The sequence below is a fragment of the Parasteatoda tepidariorum genome, chromosome 8 (assembly GCF_043381705.1).
Source record: "Parasteatoda tepidariorum isolate YZ-2023 chromosome 8, CAS_Ptep_4.0, whole genome shotgun sequence".
NCBI lineage: Eukaryota > Metazoa > Arthropoda > Arachnida > Araneae > Theridiidae > Parasteatoda > Parasteatoda tepidariorum.
In genome coordinates this window covers 18,993,736-19,002,380 of record NC_092211.1, presented here as the reverse complement: position 1 = coordinate 19,002,380, position 8,645 = coordinate 18,993,736, and positions in this window count along the sequence as shown.

Sequence of the window (8,645 nt, the reverse complement as noted above, 5' to 3'; positions counted from 1 at the left end):
CAAAAGGAATTATGTATTCTTCTACAATTAACGTCGCAGGTTGCGAAGTTTAACTTCTTCCGCGCGGAGGGACTCCACGCACTATTTTTTTTTTATTAATTTTGCTTTTTAGTTCATAGCTTATTTTTAAATTTCAAGTAATATTTATTATTAAAATTAATTAAGCATCCTTGGCGTCAATATTGCGATTCCTTACGATTCTCTTAGACGAATTTTTACCACTTCTTCATAAATCTTGCTCTTTAGTACGCAGCTTCTTTTATTTCAATTAATACCGATTACCGAAATTAATCAAGCAGCATTTTCATCAATAATAGCATGCATGACAATTTTTGTTTTTCTCCTAAATAAATTAGCATTATTTCTCCATTAACTTGGCTTATCAATACACAATTTTTTTTTTCAATTACTGTTGATTTTAAATTACTTACTTTTATAGAAGCACGTTTAGAAGCGTTACTATAAGCAAAATAAACACATTGTTTCAGATAAATTTAGAAATGCTAATTTAGTGACATATTCCATCGACGATCATTGAATTGCGTTGATCATTGAGTTAGTTAGACGTAACCAATTAGAAATAATTTAATATTAAAGAACGTGCAATAAATTCCTTTCTTTCAATGAACAAAAAAAAAAACACACTAATATTATTCTTAAAATAAAAAATTTAAAAAATGGAATCTTTTATTTAGTTTCTACCAATGGTCATCACTTATTACTTCTTATAATTTAATTTAATAGTGGTCAAGAAAATTGTGAATTATTAAATGTGTAAGGTTTTATATCGCAAGTAATCTTAAATGACGAAATCCGAAAAATTGAACGGAACCTAATTTAATTCGTGTGAAACGAAAATTTAAAAATACTTTTTGAAGTTATACTTCTTATGCGACTTCCAACAAGAAAGCGTTAAACGTTTAACGCTACATTTTTATTGGTTGGGAAATCACGTGGTAGGATCCAGTTTTCCGTCATTCATTTCCATATTGTTTTGGTTCTCACTAGCATAAAAATAATAAAAGTATTGTCTTTCTATAAATATTTTTTTTAGTTTGTTTTGATACATTTATAATTTAATAGGGTAGTATTTTTTATTTTCAAATTTAGTGGATAACAATTGTAAAAAATAAGTGAAAACAATCCCACGGACAATGGGACGGATTTAAGGTTACGTTAAGGTACGTCTCTTGTGAATATTAGAGCCCCTGAATTAGACAGGCCGACATATCATCTATTTTTGGAGCAAAGAGCTAACATAAGCACAATACTAACATAACGTTAACTTGCGAACTTGCTTGCTCCAATATTGCTTGATAGGTCAGCTCTGATAGTATAGGAGCCTTAGTGAATATCAATTGATTGTTAGGTTTTCTCTTTTGAAATTACATTATGACGCATTCACATACATTATTAATGCAAATACATTTTCCATGGCGAGACGATGAGGCAACCACAAGCACTTCCACTGGTTCAAGAGGTCCACGATGGGAAAATGCACAATAATACCGTTATTACAGAGCACGGAAGAGAGCAGGAAAAAGAGTCATTGAATAGAACTAGTGATCCTTCTACGACTGTTGATTCTTCTACAATTAACGCTGCAGGTTGCGAAGTTTAACCCCTTCCACGCGGAGGGACTCCACGCACTATTTTTTTTTTATATCATTCAGCGTGAAAAAAAAGGAAATTAACAATAAAAAAACTAAACTTTCGATTGCACGTAATTTCTCTTGCCTAAATTATCGAGAACCAATGTTTTGATAGAGGCTTAATAAGCAAAGCTTTTCGATAGCGAATATATATTTTTTTAATCCATTAAATTAAAGGGTACTTTAATGGATTAAAAAAATCTAAATTCGTTAAAGAAAAGCTTTGTTTATTCAGAGAATGTATGATTTCGTGTCTGATTTCTAAACTAAGAGTATCGTCTGCACAATTCAATGAAATTATTTAGTTCGAACCATATTAGTATGACTGCATCTTAATACGTGACAATCTGGTCACTAAATCGAAAACTATCTTGTTATATTTTGCGAACCATACAATGTGCAAAATAAAAAAGCGAACACACTGAATATATTTTTATCTAATTATCGAATTTTTCACTTACTAGGACTCTATCAATGGTTGAAGGGTTTTATCTTAGATTTGTCAATCACTTTGTACAGTTGATATTTTTAGTTAGAATATCAGTTACTAAAACATACTCTATCTAAAAATATTTTTTAAAAATTTATTGATAGATTTGGATACTTGAACAAACTATTGAGATCATGCATTGCCGCGACATTGCACTCTCAGAAATAAAACTCTCACTTTTGACGGTTCTGCAATGGTTCTCAATTTTATAAATTTCCTCAATTTTGAGAAGAATTTCGTTACGAAATCACGTGATTCGTGGCGAAACTTGAACTTCCAAATATATGTAACGACAAAGTTTTCTCAACTCAAAATCTCATCGTAATGCATTGTGGTGATAGTTAACTAGAATGACGAAACTCAAATGAAGACTAGAACAAACAAAGTAACCTAGTAAGCTGACTGGGCTATGTGGTAGTCTAAGAATCGTCCTCGAACTAGGAAGATTCCGGGATAAAATCCTGCTTAGGGTTGATTGTAATTTATCTCTGTGTTCTACACGTCTTTCCTGTGGGGTTAGGGCGATATTTATCCAACTACATAATGCCCACGATAAAATGATAATTAGAAAAGTTAGATACTTTAAGCACTGCAAGTTTTCTTTTTTATTTAGGTTGACCGAATATTTCTTTAATCTTGATGAAATTCGTTTCCTTGAATAAGTGGCGATAGTTTATTTTGTCACTTGGCGAAAAATTCACTCGGAGCATATACCTGTGTTTGTAACTTAAAATATCTGCACAAATCAGTTAAATAGTTTAGGTTGTGCCTTCAAACTGTTAAGATTGAATTCTAGTAAGTAAAAATCTGATCATTAGATCGAAAATTACTCAGTGTGTTCCATTTCGCTCTGTGTATGTTTTTTTTTTATTTATTTATTAAGTTATCAATGAACTCACTTAAGACAACTTGTTTTTTGAGACAAACGCGGTGAGTTTTTTCTCAATTAAAGGTATAATTTGAGCAATGAAACATTTATACTGCGAAATAGCATCACTAATCATATAATGTACAGAAAAGAATTAGGGTACAAAAAGAAATGGATTTAACAACCTAAAAGAACCGTTCTGGGGGTGTATGGAATTTACGACCAGGAAATGTCATTTGTGGAGGGTGCACGTGTAATAAAAATGTCACACTATGGCAAAATTAGGAACATTACACCGAATGTTCTTTCTTTATCTGAGTTATTATCTTATTGATCGGAATTTAGAATAAGAGGGGTTCTAAACTTTTTGTTCATTATTATTTTTCTTTTTATGCTTATGTTATTTTTTCTGTATATTTTTAGAATGATTTCGATTTTTAAATGTTCCATGTAAAAGAAAGAGTGAAACACAGAGAATCACCCTTTTCTAAATCGTACGTATTTATTCGAAATATATTTCGTTTCATTCTTTGTATAATTTTTAGACTATGAGAAAACTGTTTTGTGAAAGTTTAATAACATTTCATCACGTAATTTTTTTCCTCGTTCCTTTCTAAGATTTTAATAAGAATGCAGTTAAGATACCTCAAAAAGGGGCAAAACGCGGACTTTAAAATAATTCCACCCAGTGGCAAACTGTTGAGTACCCTCCTCATAGTAAGTGGTAAAAAGTTGCTCGACCTCGTATGTCAGGTTTTGGTAAAAGTGGAAAAAGATAAAAGACGAGGAAATTTTCACAATATTTTGCCATATGAGTTATTGCTTCCGATGTAGATTTTACGCTTAGTCGAGTAGGACCGATTTTTAAGCTATTAGACTAATAGTTAAGAAGTTATGAAGGTTTTATATTCAAAAAGTACAGTTTTGTATTTTGTATCAAATTAGGCATCTGACATTGCCAGGGTTCGAACAATCCAGGACCACTAAATTGCATTCGGACCATCTTAAAATAATTATCAGTGATTCTCCAAACTAGCAATCTACACTGATATTCGAAATGTAAGCATACTTTTGGACATCAGTGTATGTGAAGGAATGTTATGCTGTTTTGATTTTTGGTTTCATTTTTTTCGTCTTTGTTTTTGTTACAAAATAACATATATTTCATCAAACTGTGAAACATTCTCTGCGTTGTCATTTTTTATTTAACTTCGCTTCATTAGATGTTTGTGAGCTGACCAATGAAAAGGTGTAAGCGCTATTAATATTTTTATTTACTGGTTCAGCCACAACCTCTAGGCCAGTGACTAAATTTTCTTAATTTAACCTGTGATATTGTTTTTTAAATGAGTGAGGCATTATTTCTTACATATTTTCACAGAATATACAGGTTGAGCACCAATTTATGGTCGGATTTTAGAAACCGTGACACAATACACCAAATGATAAATGAAATAAGAGAAAAATGAAATAAACAATTTTTTTTCTTTTTTCAGCTACAAATGCCACATATTTAATAGTTTCGAAAAGTCAATAGTTCCATGTACTGCACAAAAGCATTCTTCGAGTTTTAGTAGCATTTTCTGTCACCGAGAGCTCATAAACAGCCTCTTTCAAGTAACTCCATATTAGGAAATATTCTAGTATAAGGTCCGGAGATCTTGGAGGCCATGTAATTAAGGGTAAATCACTCATCTTCCGCAGATCCAAGACACTGTTTATGAACCGTTGATAACAAATAAGAGTTAAAGAAAGCATTTTTGTACTAATCAAATTTTTAAGTGAAGAATTTTTTAAAACTTGGAAACTCAGAAAAAATTTGATCGATTTGGCTCTGATTTTGTACTTCGTGTTTTAAAATTACATGATGTAAAAATCTGTATGCATTACAATTAAAGAGTTTTTTGACTATTATTAAATAAAGCAATAGAAAAATAATTATTACAAAATATTTTTTGCTCGGGAAACTTTACATCTATCTATAAACGAATTTGGTTGCATGTAATAACTATTTCATTAATTTAACAAATTCTCAAGTCATATCGAAATACGCAAGTAGGGAAATTAGTAGATATTAAAGTATCCAAATTTTCTACAGCCCTCCACCTTAAGCAATTGGGACCCCATTTGCCAAAAAGTGGCTTCCCCACATATTTTGAGATTGGGGATGGCAAATTTGTGGAAAATGGATGTTTATACAGAAAAAAGTATGTTCTGGTGACTTTCGTAACCTAAAATATCGTCTTGTAATTTAAAATATCGTCTGCGTAACTTAAAATATCGTCTTGGTCTAAAATATTGCGTAACTTAAAATATCGTCTCCGTAACTTAAAATATCGTCTTTGTATAAAATATCTTAAAATATCGTTTTCGCATAAAATATCTTAAAATATCATCTTCGTAGCCTATAATATCGTTAAGTAATTATCATATTTAAGGTTAAGCCCTCAAAGCAGAAAGATTGAGTTCTAGTAGTATCTAAAAATCCGATCATTTCATCAAAAGGATAGTAACAGATTAGATGAATTCGTTGGTATATATGTAATAGTTTCGTATATATAAATATTTAAAACCCTACCATTCATTTGTGTATCGCCCTGCATTTTGGAATGATTTCATTAAAATACACGAAAACGGTTGCAGGTTTTCTTCAAAGGGTTTTGAACTGTGCTTGAAATGATCGTGATTCTTTTCCAAGACCGCAAAAGATTCATTTAGTAATTCTGGTAGCGGCATGACGACATAGAACAAAAAGGACTTATTGATGCGTGTTAAGATGTAATTGGCTAACAGCACTACAGAAAGAACGAAGGAAAGAAGAAAAAAAAAAGAGGTACCGGTCACTTTTTATTTTACTTTTTAATTCCAACCTTATGAGAATATACACCGTAAAATGAATCATAGACAATAAATGATATTATTGTAGTGGGAGGTTTGAGAACAATATCCGTGAAAAAGTCTGCATCGAACAAAAAGATATAGCTAATGAGCTATATGGACGGATATGAATATACGTACGGGTAAATATAAACCTGCAAATCTTGGCATCATGGTTCGACGATTTTGTGACCTCTGGTCATTTCTTTTCTTTCACCCGGGGGTCTTGGATTTGATGGATCGTTTGAGGGAATAAAATATGTTTTACGATTTTTCTTCTTTTGGAAACTTGTTCCCAGCGGTTGTTTGGTAAATAAAAATTATTGGGTTTCTGTGTTTCACGGTATTTTTCGCTGGAATCATGAGTAAAAAAAAGTATCAAACGATATTTAAGTTGGTATTAGAGGATTTGAACATAATGTTTTGGAAAATTGAAAACGATTTTGAAAACTTAAACAGTTTGAATCGAGTAGTTTGGTTTGAAAATATTTGGAGCAAATAAATGTTTTTGCTCCAGTTTATGTTAAAAAATACAGTTATGTATTTACGTCAAGCATGAATGGGGCTAAATTGCTCGGTTTTTCTCATTTTACTTTTCGAACTAGTGTTCAGAAAAGAAGAGTGAACTAAAAAAAAAAAAATGAAAGAAAAAATACTTTCAAAAATTAACTTTGAATTAAGAAAGATGTCGTATTTTAAGAAAATATAGCAAATTATGCAGAACTTCATCAACCGTCTCTCCATTCTACTGCAGAACGAATTCACTTTCAAAATTATGCATGGAAATCGGACTTAAAATGAGAAAATTTTTATGAGTTTTTTCTAAACTCTCAAAAAGTTTGCTCAACGTTGAACCATAACATTGGTATCTTCACTTCAAATACTGTGCAAATTGGCTGCAACCTTAATAAGGTGTTGAATTTAATCATGTTTCAGTTCCAGTTGAACCATGAACTATGGCGTAATAAAGTTAAAAATGTTCTAATATGAATGAGCGTTGAGTTCATCACATTAAGTTTGAAGTAAATTTTAAAAAATATTACGGGCCAAAACGCTTCAAAAGTTTCTATAGCGTGGTGAAATCTTTTTTTTTTCTTACCAAAATTTAAACCCAGGTTAGAATTAACATTAAAATGATTGCATTTTTCTATATAATAGGCACTTTCCTTCAATGTATATGTTGAGAATAGTTACAGAATGCATAAGCCGTAATGACTCGGTGGTTAACGCACTAAACTATCTCAGTGAAGAACTGGGGTTCGATCCCCAGTGGCGGCTTGAACCAGCTTCAAATTGATGGGTATCAACTTGCCAGGGAAGTAAAGGCGACCTGTGCACTCTGCTGATCCCATTGCCATAATCATGCCGTTGGTCTTGAAATTACCTTCATGATCTCCCTGGCCAACAACGGAAAATGCTGCTACTATAGTATGCATAATTTTCAGACAAATAAAATTACGGTTCAATATATGAAATGGTAGTTCTGAGACTCAAAGAAATTTTGGATCATGCCAAACCATAATATCATGCAATTTTGCTGCAACTTAAATAAGGGGACTGGAGGAACCATATTACCTTGCAAATTAATTCGTAAAACTTATTACAGGATATTACTGTTCAACTTTAAGGGAAACATGGTTCAAATTTATGACTAAGGAAGATTGCAGAAAGTTAATACTGTTTTATGCTTATGTAGTTTCAAGTTTTGGACAAAATTATTAAAAACTGCTCGCTTGTGCTTAAAACTACGCATATTAGGATTAGCATTGAATCCATTTTTCTGAAAATGAAAAACAAAATAAAAAACAAGAAACAGAAAATTATCACATTTATTTTATTTTTATAAAGAAATGCTTAGGTAATGTAAAATAATGCATTACTTTATATAGCTGTGGTTGTTGAGTTACTTTAAACTGTATTACTTTGTATTGTTTAGGTCATGTAAACTGCTGCGTTACCACATTAGTTTTGCAATGCATTATGGTTAACATAATGGATTGTACTGTAGGATTGTTGATGTGATGTAAACTTTTGCTTTACGGTATTATTTTGTGTTGTAGAATTGCTGATTTCCTTACTTGAGGCAATGTAAACTGTTGCAGCATTATTGCAGTACTTTGTATGATAGGATTTTTGAGGTAATGCAAACTGTAGCGCTGCTGTATTTTTCGTGGTAATGCAAACTGTTGCGTTTCTGAAAAGCTTTGGATAGTAGGATTATAAAGGTAAACTGTTGCGTTACTGTATTAACTTTGTATTGTAGAGGTTACAGATAGCATAAACAGATGTGTTACTTTGAATAATTGGATTATTGGCGTAATATAAACTGTTCCGTTACTGCATTACTTTGGTAGTATTGTTGAAGTAATGTACATTGTTGCATTATTGCAGTACCCTGTAGTATAGGATTGTTGAGGTAATGTAAACTGTTGTAATATTGCAATAGTCGGCTGTATAGGATTGTTAAGGTAATGCAAACTATTGCGTTACTGCATTACTTCGAATTATAGGATTGTTGATGTAATATGAACTGTTCCGTTACTACATTACTTCGTATTCTAAGATTGTTGAGCTAAGGCAAACTATTGCGTTATTGCATTAATTTGTAATGTAAAATTGTTATGGTAATACAAACTGTTGCGTAACTAACCTTGTTATACTTCCTGAATAAAATTATAAAATAATGAACCAATTAAAGTTTTAAATTGTCAAGACTTTTAAGTTACGACTTTTTTTTTGAATAAATCAGTGAAATCAA